The sequence below is a fragment of the Lolium perenne genome, chromosome 3, assembly GCF_019359855.2.
Source record: "Lolium perenne isolate Kyuss_39 chromosome 3, Kyuss_2.0, whole genome shotgun sequence".
Classification (NCBI taxonomy): domain Eukaryota; kingdom Viridiplantae; phylum Streptophyta; class Magnoliopsida; order Poales; family Poaceae; genus Lolium; species Lolium perenne.
Window position 1 is genome coordinate 8,334,707 of NC_067246.2, and position 16,195 is coordinate 8,350,901.

The 16,195-nt window shown below is 41.8% G+C and overlaps 1 long non-coding RNA gene and 1 pseudogene across 3 annotated transcripts; one reads left to right on the forward strand and one right to left on the reverse strand.

Annotated features, from left to right (window-relative positions):
* Positions 1-343: 343 nt before the first annotated feature.
* On the forward strand, positions 344-4,884 carry LOC139837468 (protein-tyrosine-phosphatase PTP1-like; annotated as a pseudogene).
* A 2,064-nt stretch (positions 4,885-6,948) lies between these two features.
* On the reverse strand, positions 6,949-11,776 carry LOC139830027 (uncharacterized). 3 transcript variants are annotated; one of them, XR_011754571.1, is made up of 9 exons: positions 11,740-11,776; positions 10,661-10,765; positions 10,436-10,534; positions 10,119-10,195; positions 9,533-9,666; positions 8,697-8,772; positions 7,671-7,952; positions 7,458-7,580; positions 6,949-7,368 (listed from the first exon to the last, which is right to left on the reverse strand). It is a non-coding gene; the product is annotated as an uncharacterized lncRNA (long non-coding RNA). The 3 variants fall into 3 exon arrangements; XR_011754572.1 differs by lacking the exon at positions 6,949-7,368 and having other exon boundaries at positions 7,375-7,580; positions 9,533-9,661; XR_007867310.2 differs by lacking the exon at positions 6,949-7,368 and having other exon boundaries at positions 7,375-7,580.
* Positions 11,777-16,195: the final 4,419 nt, after the last annotated feature.

The following is a 16,195-nucleotide window of genomic DNA, read 5'->3' on the forward strand; positions in this document are numbered from 1 at the left end:
CGTTTCATGAAAAATCCACTTATCGTGTGACGTGTATAAAAAAATACGATGCTAAAAATAAGGCTTTTCACAAGTTTTTTTTCTCTTTTTTACATAGACCATAAAAATTATCCTTTTTTGCGAACCTTGGCGGGCACACATATATTGTGGAGATGTACATGTACAATTTTTTCGGGAGTCAAATTGAATTTCCGATATATCTAGACATTAATCTGAATTTAGATAAATCTAAGACATCTTTGATGGATGGGTAGTTTATATGGTCACAGGTGATCGAATTTAATCAGTAAAGGCGAAGTGATGATTTTACTCCCTCCGTGCCAGTTCATAGGGTTTGCGCATGTTCCTAGGTCGTAAATTTGACAATGATAATACAAGATATATATTACAAAATATATATCATTAGAAAGCTCACGTGTTCTACTTTCTAATGATATATTTTTTGTGTTGTACAATTAATATTATGTTGACCAAATTGAGAACCTAGGGATACGTGTAAGCCCTATGAACTGGGACGAAGGTAATATTTGGACCCAATTAATCCACGGCTGTGTTCTTTCTTGGCAGCCAAGCCCATGTACCTCAAACGAGCTGATCCAGTTTGACCTGCCCGAGCTACCGCATCAAATGTTTTACACTCCCGACCCCACCATGGACCCGCCGCCCAGAGCACTGGCACCAAGCGAGGTGAAGTACTGCAAGAAGGCGCTCAAGGCATTCGACAAAAAGCTCAAGCAGCCACTCGCCATCCACCGGGAGTATATAGACCTTACGGTATAGTCATCCTCTTATCCTCCTATTTGAGCTAGTCTGACTCTGGTAATGCATGGCCAAATTATCACCAACCTTTTCTTTCCTTTGCGAAACTAATAACACCGTCTTTTTTTTTGAAACGGAGGCAAAAGCTTTGCCTCATCAATTAATTAAGAAGAAGGTGCTAAGTTTTTAGGAGAAAACCGAGCGAAAACCTACAACAATAGGGCCAAGCTCACACCAAGAGCACATCCACGAGAGAACACCTAAAGAAAGCAACCTCTAAGCCAACTAGAACCGACAACCCAAGAGCACAACACCGCAAAAAGATCCACTAAAAGGACATGACAACCCAAAATGAGACCATCACTTAACAAAAGTGGTTGTAGCTAGAGTCTCTAATTCTGCAATCAGTCGAGTTTGAGTTGTGAACGATGTTTGAGGTGTTCTTTTTCCCCTTTTTGTATAAAGGTTAGTGCCAGATGATCTTCGCAGCCTTGTTTCCAAGTGAAGCATGAGAGTGGAAAATAGGTGTGCAACCAGAAATGAATGTGCTGGATATGATTAAGATTTAATATAGACTATTTCCAAAGCTACATCTAAAATGTGGCTTCAACTCTGAAGAGTTATGCTGCTTTCTCCAGAGTACATCATCAACATTAGCATTCACCAAACAAAACTAGAACTTCGAATAATCTGCTTCTCTTGTGGCATTGTCTCTTCCTTGGAATGAAGTAATGAACCTACCCATGGACTTTGTATTTTTCTCATGCGGTTACCTGAGATGGACTTAAGCTGGAACAATGAAGTAGCTCGGTATTTTTTCGGAGGAAAATAGTTCACCAATTTTGTTCATCTAGGCCACCAGACAAAGCAAGACTGGATTTGTGTTTCTTTAATTGGTTATTGATCTGTCACCGTGAATGCCGAGAGGGTTTCCTGATCCCATTGAATTCTAACTTCATGGTACCGCACTAGCTCATCAACATATTTCTTTCAATGCAAGCAAAAGCAACAATTAAGATATAAGTATTGACAAGAAACAGAAGATTGTGGACTAATTATTTTATTGGTCGTATATATTAAGAATAATTTGAAATTTCCTGTTATAAGAATTAAGAAATATTTCATCTGAAGCAAATCATGCAACTATTGGTTCAATGAATTATTTCAGGACGTAAGAAAAACGCTCCAGTCGACTCAGAATTGTGAAGTGGCTCTAAATCCTGATAATAGGAAAAGGAACCGCTATACTGATGCCATTCCATGTGAGCAGTATTAATTTGTGAAGGCTGTCATGCATATTCTGCAAGAGCACCATGTTTCCATGTGGAATAAATTATTGGATGTAACTTGACTTTTCTTTTCTTTAGTTGATGAAACCAGGATAAGACTACAGTCCTCAACAGGCATTCAGAAAAGCAATGACTACATCAATGCAAGCCTTATAAAGGTAAAAACAGTATATTTCCTGGTAATTATTTTTCTTTGCCCTTTTCTTTCTTTCTAATCATAATTAGCATTGTTGCATTTAAAATCTGCAGCATTATGACATAGATCAAACTAAGTTCATTTCTACTCAAGGACCACTAGTCAATACATTAGAAGATTTCTGCGGATGGTCGTTGAGAACAGCTCTCCATTAATTGTTATGCTCGCAAATTTGACTATATTAAGGTACGAACAACGAACACTCGTGACTTGCGGTTTGTTGTGTTGACCTAATATCAAATTTCTCTTGTCTTCCATAGTTCTAGCACGACCTTACTCTACATGTTTGCATACGGTGATGTGTTATTTTATTATCACTTCATTTTTTCTTTCATAAAGTCACATTCTCTTGACAAGTCTATTTTCTGCTTTATATATTTGAAGGATGCTAAATGCTCAGCGATTTTTGCCTCGCTATATGGATGTGGTTGCATGTAGACTTCTCAGCTTGTCATATGTAATTCAGTTGCTTGGAACATGAAAACAAAATGTACACAATGAAAGCATGCCTGCACATATACACTTGTCAGGTTTTCCTAGAGAAATTTTCAAAACTCAACAGGATAGGGAAACACCGTATCGGTATTTTTAGCATGTGACATATGCTTCCCCAGCTCTCCTACATATGGATCATGGAATCCTGGCTTCATCTTAGAAACAAACAAGGGGTGTCTGCCCCTTTGGTATCATTAAGGAGAAACCAAAACATGTAATCTTTCTTTTCCTCCTTCCTTAATAATAGACCCATAATTTCCCTAACTAGAGAGATGAATGGAGGGAGGGAGAGATTTGATTCTTTTTCTATGCAATCATTTACCATTTTGAAGTTTCCACTCCGGGAGATACATATTTCAGGTGTACTTGCAGCTTTGGTACCATGATAAAATTCTGAGATCATTAATCTTGTAAATAGTCACACAGTTCAAAATTTTAACCATGCATTTTCTTTGGTAAAATTCTATCTAATATGATTTACATTTAAATACCGGCAGTGTGATGAGTATCTTCCATTGAGCAAGTGCCAAGGAAAATACGGAAAATTTATTGTTAACATCACGAAGGTCAGACAAGATGGTGAATTAATTTTGCGCAGTGTGAAGGTGCAACATAATGAGGTAAACATGTGTACATATACTATATATTTGTAGCTTTTGTGTCTTGACAAATTTTGAAGATATCTTGCGCAATTGTACAAGTGAGGGACTCTTTTATTCTGTGTTTTACTCTATTTTATTCCATTACTCTTGTTCACTAATGCATAGACTTAAGTTCTTGTACAGTTGTACCCTTTAGAGGCATGTAATGCTTTTGCTTTCGTGAGAAGGAACCTGATGTATTTCACATTTGAGGAAAAGGTCCTCTCATATTGCATTCTGGATTATATCTGATGAATGATATCTTTCATCATTAGTTATATAATCACCGTACTTTTTCTTCCATTTTGTTATGACAATCATGCTTACAGAGCTAGTGAAGATTTCAGTTCAGCTTTTAAGGCATTGATTCATCAGTCTTATCATTTAGTGTCCTGATTGTACTCTGATGAATGAATTTCTCCTTTTACCACTACTTGATGTACTCCCTCCAATCCATAATAAGTGTCGAGTTTTACTTCAAATTTGAACTAAATGAACTAAAACCCCGACACTTATTTTAGATAGGAGGGAGTAGCAATTTTTACTACACGTTAGCTTACACAATTGGTGAATATTTATCATGCTTTGCTATAAATTCTGCAGATTCTTTATTTTGCAACATATACTTATTTTCTTCCAAGTTTACTTTTCCTCTGGTTTTCTAAACATAACTGCGTAAGAAATAGCTTGCAACTTATCACTCTTTATTTTACAGTCACTTAAAGTGCATCATGTTCTCCACATCCCGGCACTCTACATGGCACGACCATGGCGTGCCAAATGATACCAGTGCTGTACGGAACGTTCTAAAAAGATTATATAAGATTCCGAAAGGGTACCGAATAGTTGCACATGGCAGGTTTGATTTGTAATGCCATGATTTCTTTTTCACCCTTGCACACTCTCAGATAATACTGTGTTCCCTTTTCTGGTTTTTGCGGTGCAGGCATTGGGAGAACTGGTGCTTACATCACCATCCATAATACAGTAGAGAGGGTATTACTTGGTGAACAATCTTCTATAGATATTGCAGCAATTGTCAATAAGTTTAGATCCCAGCGTCACGGGATGGTCCAAACAGAGGTATATATGTTTTTTTTAATTATTTCTGTTTCTGAGTCAGTCGCAATATTCTCTCAAGTCTCAAATCAAATTGGGGCCCCTGTTTCAAAAAAAATATCAAATTGGGAAATTGTTTACCATTTAATGAGCCGTGTTACTCAATTTATATATCGGTAGCTCATGTACAAGATATATTAATGAAGTAGTGTCCCAGAACACTGCAAAGCAGATCGTAGCACTCCACCCTAAGACCATCTTGTGATTTGCAGGAGCAATACATGTTCTGCTATCAGGCCATTGCGGATGAGCTGAAAGATCTGACTAAAATTTATAGCACAAGGTCCGAGAGGAGTTTCTTCCAGAGACTCTTGTGAAATACTACTCTTGCTTCCTCGATTTGCTAAGCTTAGCTGACAGCATTGATGCACGTCACGAAGGAAGATTTGGGTTTGAAGGAATCTCTTTCGAACATTTATACGATATAAGGATTTCACAAATTTTGATCGTATTTCGCAGCGATTTGCAAACGGCTGCCACACACCCAGAGTCACCATTGCTATGTCTTCACCTGTCTTACTTTGGTTCCTTAATATACGTGTTGACGCCACATAGTTGGCATGTCTCATCGGTGCACCACCGCCACCAAGTAGCTTGCATTGTATGATGGCAGATGCATGGAACTCAAATTGTGCTTGAATGGTCTCGGTTTTTTGTGTGTGTTTCCTTGTTTGTTTCTGTCCACTTCTTGAATGCAGCACAACCAAATCATCTGCCTGCATAAGAAACGCATCATTGTTGTGTGTCGGTTCAGTGTATCCACAAATCCCTGCCGGCCATGTCTCACACTCCTGGCATTACTGAGGAGCCACTAAGGCCCCCTTCTTTTGGACTTATGCTTATGGAGAAGCAAGCTTATGGAAAATCGGTGGTAATAAGTTGTGGTTTGAATAAGCTCGTAGAAACTATGAATCCCCTCTTTTGAGCTTATGGAGTTTTGGGTCATTAGATGTGTGATCTCTATGTTGCTCCTAGGGTTTTTCTTTTGCGATATAGACAAGTGAAGATATCGCATGCATCCAGAGCAAGAAAATGTTGCACCTTCCGCTCAAGTTTAGAGAATCAGATGTAATAGTAGCAGTTAACAGCGAAGGGAGTGCTTAGCAGCAAGTTCCGTTCAGTTTCATTCAGTGTCGCTCCGGGCGTGGTCATCTTCTGCTGACGAGGGCGGTGGACGAGGGAGTTTCCTTCATGGGAGCTCCTGGCGTGTGCTGGATCCGTGGATGTGCCATGGGGGCAATACAGAGCTTGGATCTGCCATAGACGAGCTGTTGTGCAGGTCGACACGTTTGAGGGCGCTGCCTGCGGGCGAGCAGCGGGAGGACGACCTCCTGTCCACAGCTTGGCGACCATTTGCGCCGGCGGCAGACGACAGGAGGATTTCGGTGGCGGCGGGAGCTAACCCTAGGCGGTGGAGGGTCGCATCACCTGTGGCTGTGCGAGAAAAATTAAGAAAGGGATGGAGGGTCAAGCACTCCTCGAGTCCAACAGGCGCCGTACGTACCCCGCTGCGCCTCCTTAATTCCCGGCCCGGTCAAACCCAGCGGTGCGGTCGCCTGCCCCCTCGGTGACGTGGCATTCCTCCATCCCCACATTCAGGCCATGCTCGCGACGGTACTCGGTGCGTGCCAGTTTCCCAAGTACGTGTTCCACGCTACCATATCAAGATCAATACGCAATACGTATGTACTCCAGGTACGTGCAAGGTAGATAGTACAAGCATCAATACATACGTGCGTGTGCCAGCTACGGGGTTCCAAACGAAAAAAGAAGAGACTATATTTTTCCGGCCTATCAGTAGCCGCCCATCTGCGTGGCCGCGGCGGCCGCAGAGCCTCCGATCGTGATTCACCTGCGTGGCTACGATCTGATCCATCAATCATCAATGCTCTAGTTGGTTGTTGCTACAGGTTAACCAATCCTGCCAGGTGAAGACAGATGAAATCTGGAGCCAAATCTTCAGCCAGTAACATCACTTGAAGAAATGAAAATTGATATTGTTGCAGCTGAACTCAGTCTACTAGGGATGCTCCTTGCAGCCAAAGTTGCAAGTCACGGCCAAAAAATGAACTGCATCTGTTAATTAATATATGCCAATATTTTTTCTAGTGATCACCACAAAGTCAGAAATCGTACAACAAACTTCTCTCACAAAGTCACACCCGCAAAATAATGTCGCACGCTAAGTTTAGCTCGTGCTTGGCTATGGTTGTTGCCTCTCATTCAACCTGTATGCGTTTGCCTCAATCGTCACGACGACTGTATCATGCTCACCTCTCCGGTCGTTCATACATGCACGCACACTACCTACGAACTCATTTATACTTGGCTTTTTCTTGCCTCTTTTCTATGCTAACAACTATATCAATTATGGTAATTATTTTGGCACTTAGAAATCGATTTGTTGCCAGCACGACAGTAACACTAAAGAGCTCAAATGGATTTTGTTCTATTCTGTGCCATCACAGACAACATAGATGTAAACCAGTTTCAATCTCCACAGGGGGAATTGACATCAATGGGTTGGGTTCTTTCAGATCAACGTTATTGCGGTCTCTATATACCTAGAACCCTGCTAGATTAATATAATAGTTTCTAGCTACCTAATCTACACAATTATGCTAGGCTGCGGACTGAGCAGACACTTCAGATAACTGAACCAACATATAAACTTGCTTGTACATGGAGATCGAGAAATTAGGTCCTCAGGACAGCGATGGTCACCAACGTTGGAGAACTCGGATGATCGCAGACGATGCCAGGGATGATGCCTTCACCACAATGAGGATGGGGATGAGTGGCATCAGCGCCAAATATTATCGCAGGCCTATCGGTGACCAGAGGGATGCAACTTAGACACTGCATCAGCCTTCGAAAATATAGTGCCATGTTAGACTCGACGATTCAAGAAACACACAAAGCACAACGAGAAGTGGCAAGTTTCGCTTGAACACCGACCTTGACATTTATCTTCAGAGCAAGGCTTGCCATGGATCTGCTTGTTCACCTTAAACACTTGCTTGGTAAAACAACATTGGGAAAGAAGCCCAAGATCGATCATGCACATAGGCTTCAGGTCACCTGACAGATACCAGCACAATATGATCATTAATTTGGATTGAACCTTGAGTCTAGTAGTACAGAAATCATCTTAACTGAAAGTTCACATACCGTAAAGTGAGCCATTGTTCAAGCTCCATGCGCTGCAGTCTGAGTATGGTCATCGCATGATGTTACAGAGCTTTCAGAGCAAAGTCAACTGATCCTTGCGCTCCACTTGATCCAGATGCACGTATATAGCCGGAAGAACAGGCTTCAGAAGCATGTCAGGGACCCTGAGGCTTGGCACATGAAACCCAGTTCGTGACAGAATCCAGTAGCAACACCGTCTTGCACGTTTCGAGCGAAATTCACACACATCCAGCTCTTGAGTCTACCACCATTGACCATTTTCTATATGACGAAAAATGAAAATGTGCAGCAAGTCTTGAGATAAAATAAGCAAATGGCATATACTTGAGTCAGATAACAACTAAATAAAATTTTAGTTTAAGAAGCTCCAGGTCCAACAATCTAAGTTACAGTATCAGAGAACACATGAATAAGACCAAACAATCTAAGTTACTAGATCAGTGAACACATGAATATAAAGCATCTATTTGATTAAGAAGCTCTAGATCCAACAATCTAAGTTACAAGATCACAGACCAGAGGAATAAAGATCAGAGAACACAAAACATACAAACTGACCACAATCTATGTTTCGGTTCACAAATATTACACAACGAGGGGTTAAATAATTTGCTCTGATGATGATAAACATGTTCCCTTTTCTTCCTAAATCACGATCTTACTATGGACTCGAAATTGTAAACAATGACCTGAATGGTTCCTTTTCTAAATAGAGAAAAAAAAAACTCAACTTCCTCTAGGCATGGTACTTCTCTAGATGCAGTAGACAAGGAAAACAATTAAACCATGGAGTGTTAGGATGAAAATATATAGTTATCAATCCAAGAAGAAGGCCACACAATACCAACCAGTGGTATTCACACCCACTTAACAGGGCCAGTACCTCTAATAATAACCATGACGACGTATCAATTCATTCAACATGAACATGCTTTGGCCTTTGGAGTGGATTCAACATGAACAGCAGGATTAAGAAACGTTGCGTAAATTGCCTTCATATCATACCTCTTAGTACCATACATGGTTTTTGAGATTCAGTAGGAACGCCTTGGCCAGGTGCTCAACGGCTTCCTCTGTGTCCCTGCCAAGTAACAGCAGATTATAAAAACAAAACAGAGTTGGTCCGAACTTTTTCGTCACTCCAACCAGAACAAGTCAATATTTAACCATAACCGCTAAAGCAGAGCAAGTAAATATTTTAACCAAAACCACTAAATCTACATGCTGTCCTAATAATTCTTCGTAGTGGCATGTCAGTCAACTAAAAATGCCAGATCAATACTATCATATATAAGTAACAGTGAAAGACCCAAATTGGGTATATACAAGAACCAGGAACATGAGTATAAGCTCTAACATGACATCAACAAGATCATGCATTTGTGTAATAAACGTTTTGATCAATGAGAAAAGGCAAAACCAATGAAAAATAATGTTCCATGATCCGACCCACCGTCATCAATCCTGAAAATAACTTCAAGATCAATGAACAACAAAATGATTAAAAAAAATCATTGAATAAGATCCCTCAGGAGAAATCCAACACAGAAGTTATCACCAAATCTCAGATTTAAAAGCAACTATGTCCACATTGGGCGGACCATTTAGTCTATTAGTACGAATTAATAGTGACCACAAAATCTGTAAACCAATATAAGTTTTAGTACCTACAGAACAATTTCTTCAGTTGTTATGTTGAAACCATATTTGATTTAATATAAAAAAATGAGGCATGTTTAACTATACTGTTTTTGCAATGACCTTAAAGGCATTTTTTACTAGCACACACAGTCCAAGGCATTTTGTGCAACTAAAACAAACTACAGGTAAAACATAATCACCTTCTTCTACATGTCGAGATTGAGAAGTTCATTCACTCTGCATCCAACTCCTCGGGAGGACAGCTCCACATACAAAGAGTCGCGACATTTTGAACTCAGGAAGCTCTCCAAGCATTGCTGATATTGTGACTGACCTACGAAGCAGGGGTTACAAGAACTTTAAGTGAGTTGGCACAAGGTAACGTATAAAAGGGTAAAATAATTTGCTCTGATGATGATAAACATGTGCCCTTTTCTTCTAAATTGTAAACAATGACCTGAATGGTTCATTTTCTAAATAGATAAAAAACTCAACTTCCTCTAGAGATGATACTTCTCTAAATGAGTAGACAAGGAAAACAATTAAACCATGGAGTGCTAGGATGAAAATACATAGTTATCAATCAAAGAAAAAGGCCACACAATAACAACCAGTGTTATTCACACCCACATAACAGGGCCAGGACGTCTAATAACCAGGATGACTTGCCAATTCATCCAACATGAACGTGCTTTGGCCTTTGGAGTGGATTCAAAGCCAACACAAGGATGTTCCCTATGTACAGCGGGATTAAGAAACGTTGTGTAAATTGCCTACGTATCATACCTCTTTGTACCATATATGGTTTTTGAGGTTCAGTAGGATCGCCTTGGTCAGGTGCTCAACGGCTTCCTCCGGGTTCCCTGCCAAGTAACACCAAGCACATTATAAAAACAAAACGGAGCTAGTCTGAACCTTTTCGCCACTCAAACCAGAGCAAGTCAATATTTAACCATAACTGCTAAAGTAGAGCAAGTAAATATTTACCCAACCAATAAATCTAGCCACTGTCCTAATAAGCCTAAGCAGTGGCGATTAAATGTTAATCAACTAAAAATGCCAAACCAATACTATCATATATAACTTGGACAGAACAGCTAGACCTGCAGCTCTCCCATCAAGCCTCCAAGCCGGCCAAGGTCACCAGAAGTCGCCAAGAGCCACCGTGGCGCCATCTCTTTCTTCTCAGCTTCGGTAGGCCCCTATCACACATGTGAAGATGATAATTATAGGGTAATTCTAGTGAGGTGCAGTATGAACATTTAAGTAAGATGAGCTGCAAGACGAACTTGACTGCTAGAAAATGTTGTATGAACAAGATTCAGTACCTGGGATTGATGTGTGGAAGATTGTCACCATAAGGTTCCGCTTGAGGAGCAGACTGGGGCATTTGATGGCTACAGTCATTAGCTCCATATGCAGGATAAACTGACCTGTTCAACAAAATATAGTTCAGTACAAAAAGAGTAAAAATTATATGTCAATCTAGTATAATGAGATATATTATGAGTATTCCAGGATGCAGCAAACAGTTGCAAAACTACAGAACACAATATTAGTACAGTAACATCAAAATTTATTCTCAAGTTCCATCATGAGAATTCAAAAAATTTAGCACAGGGCATGCTGAAATAAGCAAAACTCCAGCCAAATTATTGCAGTCTAATAATGCTCAGCACGATCATTTATACATGTACAGAGTCATGCAATTACTAAAACATGATCAAGAATTAGGTAGTTAACCCAGCATGGTAAATATAAGTACTTTCACCAACTGCAATTGCTAGAAAATGACCAAGGCATGATTTTTTTAAAAAAAAAGGACTAGTTTCAGGTTTGTCAAATAAGACTGATTGGTCTGATTAGATTTACGCAAAAAGAGAAACACGAACACCCTGAACCCTTAGAATTGTCTTGCTTCGGAAATGTTCAGCTACAAAACATACATTCCTGTGATCAGCAATCGGTCCCTGTACGTGACCTCATTGCTGGCATACAGAGATTGGTAAGTTGGCCATTGTACTAGTTACGCCAGCGTATAACCGCAAAAAGACCAACTATTAGGAACAGGGCTACAAAGTGAGCCAGCGCCCCCAACCGACATCGGCCTAACAACGATTGGGGCTGCGGCTGTGCCGACACCGTCGTCGACGCCACCGGCATAACAACACACGGGTGCTGAGCCGTGACGGCTCTCCTCGGTCAGTTGGATATCCACCCCATCTGCGAATGCACAGGGTGAGCGTAGCGTTCGGTGTGATCCAGCAAGACGAGAAATACTACTAGGTCGAAATGGAAATTGCTGGGGCACTAGACACACACAGAGAGGGCAGGCGGGCTACTTTGCAGCAGGTGGAGCGATTATGGGGAACGGAAACTAGAACGGAACAGGGGGCGAAGAAATAACCTTTAATTTGGTGGGCGTCATCTGACCGGACGAGGTCGGAGTGGTCGAGGTCGGAGTGGACGAGCCCTTGTGCGTGGTCGTCGGCCATCTCCGGACGCCGGCCTCTCCTTGGCCTTGCAGCAGGAGGAGCTGTGGGTAGGCCGTCCTTGATCTGCTTCTGCTTACCTGCACGGGACAGGGGTAGGGGGGTGACGAAATGAATCGGGGTCTGGACGCGGAGAGGGGACGGGATCGATCCGGAGGTTACCGTGGCGGGTGAGGTCGACGCGCGTGGTCGCCGTGGAGAAGGGTCTCGCTCCACCCTGATGCAGCGCCGGATGGATTCAGCATCGGCTGTTGGTTGGTCGCCCACGGGTGCGGGCGTCAAGCCGGGGATGGGGCGGTCTGCGGCGGGACGGCGGCGCCGCAGCTCCAGCCGCTGCGAGGTCTGGCCGGGAGGATGGTCGCCGGAGCCGGGACGGGCCGCATCGACGGCGGTCGGCAATGGCTCCGCGCGGGGGCGCGATTGAATGCGCGAAGGACTTGGTCGGCCGGAGGGGATAGGTTGGGGACGAGGCGCCGGAGCTGCGGTGGTCGGCCGGAGGGGACAGGCCGGAGGTTGGGTAGGCTGCGGCGAGGCGCGGTGTTGGGAGAGAAAATGGGTCACGCAAATAATCTGAGGCAAATATTTGGTCACGCAATAAGTAGCCTTCCCTCGCCGCATACACTTGCAACCAACTCAACTCAACGCAATAAGTAATCTTCGGAAATTTGACACGAAATCTTTCCCGTGATTTGTTCCTTAACTTTACTCTCCTTCTCTCGCGACGCAATAACTAGCATTTCTTCTCCGCTCAGCGAAGTTACTGCTTTCCAATCTTGCACCACGATTATATCAAGGAGAGGTCACAGCGAAAATTACAACTAGTACGTAGTACTTTCCAATCTTGCTGCTGTCCGTAAAATCTTTCCTACTACGTAAATGGTTTCTTGTTGCACGAAATCTCTATTCATCAAGAGACACATAAAGTCACTCCTTAATTCACCAGGCGCCAATCAATCCGTGTTTCCCATATTTTTGGAATTTGATTGACGGGGTATATCAAGGAAGGACGTCGATCGTCCATAGCTTTAACTACTCCCGGTTTTCCGGACAAGGTGAAAAGGGAAGCGGGGGTAATTTCGCGGCGACAACAAACAATCCACCCGCGCCTAATCGAAATAAAAATATACACCTTCATTCCATTCGAGGGAAATTAACATAAAATGTTAACCTAAAAACATTAACCGTTAACCTAGAATGTTTATTAATACAAAACAAGATTCATAAATGTAACAAATCATCTGGCTCAAATTTAAACACATCAAAATTCAAATCCATCAATAAAGGCTAAGATTCTGCACGGAGACACCAACGACGATGCGTATCCTCGTTCATAATCATTAACACATGCATGTCCAAATCATCGTCGTCCTCCTCCCCTCCGAAGAAAAAAACGGGTTGGCGAAGACCATCTCCGTCAACCTCTTCATCTATAGGTAGAATTCATCGTTGAAGCAGTCGGTCGCAAAGAAATTGGAAAATAAGCAAAATAAAAAAGACTTACCTAGTTACTCCCTCCGTTCTGATTTAGTCTACATTATAGGGAAATGAGACAAACTAGTATAGCATTTATTAGTATTACTTAGATATGTGAACAACCAGTCAAATCAACATTGATAATAGCAACATCCAATAAAGAGAGCAAAACCACATCGTTTTCAGTGTTGTTGTTGACTAAAAGCTAGAATGTAGAGTATTTTAGAACAAATTTTGGAGCTACAATGTAGACTATTTCATAATGGAGGGAGTATTCCGTAAAACACCTCGGAAGTGGAGGACGTGGGAACCACGGCGCATAGGGGTGAGAGAGAAGACCGTCGGGGTTGCGCGATGATCGGATGCCAACGTAGAGGTCGCGGAAAAATGGTCTTAGCGGTCGTCACTCTTCGCCGCGTCCGGATACTAATCGTCGAAGAAGAAAAAAACTTGGGGGTATGTTCCAAGGACGCCTATCTCCGCGGCGGTCGATCTACGACGTCTCCATCCTCCAACGAGTGGCATTTTTCAACAACCGAGCTCATCTAGGTGCACGCTAGAGGATCAAAAGGGAATCTTTTTCCTAAATTTTGCTCCACTAAATCTTTTGGCACCTCGCATAGAGATGCTCTAAGTCATGCAAATACAAAGAATCTCAAAAGAGGTCAAGTTATTACAAGAGTTGGGGCAGTGACATCGAAATTGGAATGTCACCCGTAAGTCCATAATGTTTCTTACCGGCTGGTCCTATTTGTGAAGATGGTGCCGCTTCGAGGTTGTATATTTGCCTTTCCTCTTTACATCACCATTACAGAGCCATGTTAGGACCTCATGAAATAGGGAAACGGTTCTGACCCTCCCTCACGTTATCTCAGGTGAAAACCTGTTATGTGGACCTCACAATGTCTGCCCCTAGTTTTCCAAAAAAAAGTGGTGATTCCATGTGGCCTTTGCCATTTGATTGTGGATGCCAATTTTTTTTTGACCAAGGGACTATGGTGCGAAACCCCCCACAACATTTTTATTAGAACTCTGCCCCTTTACAAAAGTTCAAAGATATACACAAACAATAAAAGAAAGGAAGATTATTTCAGTCCAGGATTAGAAAATTCCAGTGTGCTTGTCCTTGACCCAATGCACATGCAATGTGGTCTCATGAGTAAAACTTTCGCGAGACTTGGGCCGGTGATCTTGAAAATGGGGAATTGACATTATAAGTCTAAAATCTTCGGCGAGAGAATAATATTTGTGAAGGAGGTGCCACTATATAGTTGTCGATCCGTTGTTCATCTTCATGCATATTGTCATTATATACCAACATTGGGACTCCTTGCAAGAGGGGAGTATTACTGACATTCCCTACTCTTTGAGACGAAACCCCCATTAGTGGGCCTTGTGTCATCTACCCCATTATTTTCCATCAAAAGTGGTTATATTTCATGTGGCTTTTCTCTTTGTTTCAGTCTTGAAATGTCATAGGAACATGCACCATATAAAATTATGTCAATTTATAAATACAAACAATAAAATAAAGGAAGATTATTTCAATCCAAGATTTGAACATTTCCAAGTCCTTGTCCTTGACCCAATGCATATGCAATGTGGCCACGAGAGTGGCCGCGAGACTTGGGCGACTGACGAGAAAATGGGGGCTTGACAATATACGTCTAAAATCTTCGGCGAGAGAATCATATTTTTGAAGCAGGTGCCACTCTGTAGTTTTCGATCGGTTATTCATTTTCATGCATACCGTTATAATATACCAACATTAGGACTCCATGCAAGAGGGAGTGCTACTGACCCTCCCTCACGCTTTGAGATGAAACTCCCACTAGTGGGCCTGGTGTCATCTACCCCATTATTTTCCTTCAAAACTGGTTATATTTGATGCGAGTTTTCTCTTTGTTTCAGTTGGGATAAGTCATAGGAACATGAACCACGTAAAAATATGTCAATTCATTACAAGAGTTGGGTCGGTGTCCTCGAAGTTGTAGTTTAGCACTATAAGTCGAGGGTCTTCATGTAGGGTAGTCTTGTTTGCGAAGCAAGTGCCACTTTTGCGTTGCGTATTTCAAGAAGAACGATGTTTAGTGGGCGCCGTGACGCCTAGCCCCACAAAAAGGCCACTTTTTTACCAAGCGTCTGTGGTGCAAAACCCCCACAACATTTTAGTAGAACTCCGCCCCTTTACAAAAGTTCCAAGATATACAAACAATAAAAGAAAGAAAGATTATTTCAGTCAAGGATTTGAAAAATCCAGTGTGCTTGTCCTTGAGTCAATGCACATGCAATGTGGCCTCATGAGTGAAACTTCCGCGAGACTTGGGTTAGTGACCTTGAAAATTTGCGCTTGACATTATATATAAAATCTTTGGCGAGAGGATCATATTTATGAAGCATGTGCCACTCTATAGTTGTCGATCGGTTATTCATCTTCATGCATAATGTCATTATATACCAACATTGGGACTCCATGCAAGAGGCGAGCGTTACTGACCTTCCCTACTCTTTGAGAAGAAATCCCCATCAGTGGGCCTTGTTCCCATTAGTGGGCCTTGTGTCATCTACCCCATTATTTTCTGTCAAAAGTGGTTATATTTCATGCGACTTTTCTCTTTGTTTCAGTTGTGATAAGTCATAGGAACATGACCATGTAAAAATATTTCAATTTATATATGCAAACAATAAAATAAAGGAATATTATTTCAATCCAAGATTCGAAAATTTCTGAGTCCTTGTCATTGACCCAATGCACATGCAATGTGGCCTCAAGAGTGACCGCGAGACTTGGGACACTGACGTGGAAAATGGGGGCTTGACATTATATGTCTATAATCTTCAACGAGAGAATCATATTTTTGAAGCACGTGCTACTCTATAATTGTCGATATGTTATTC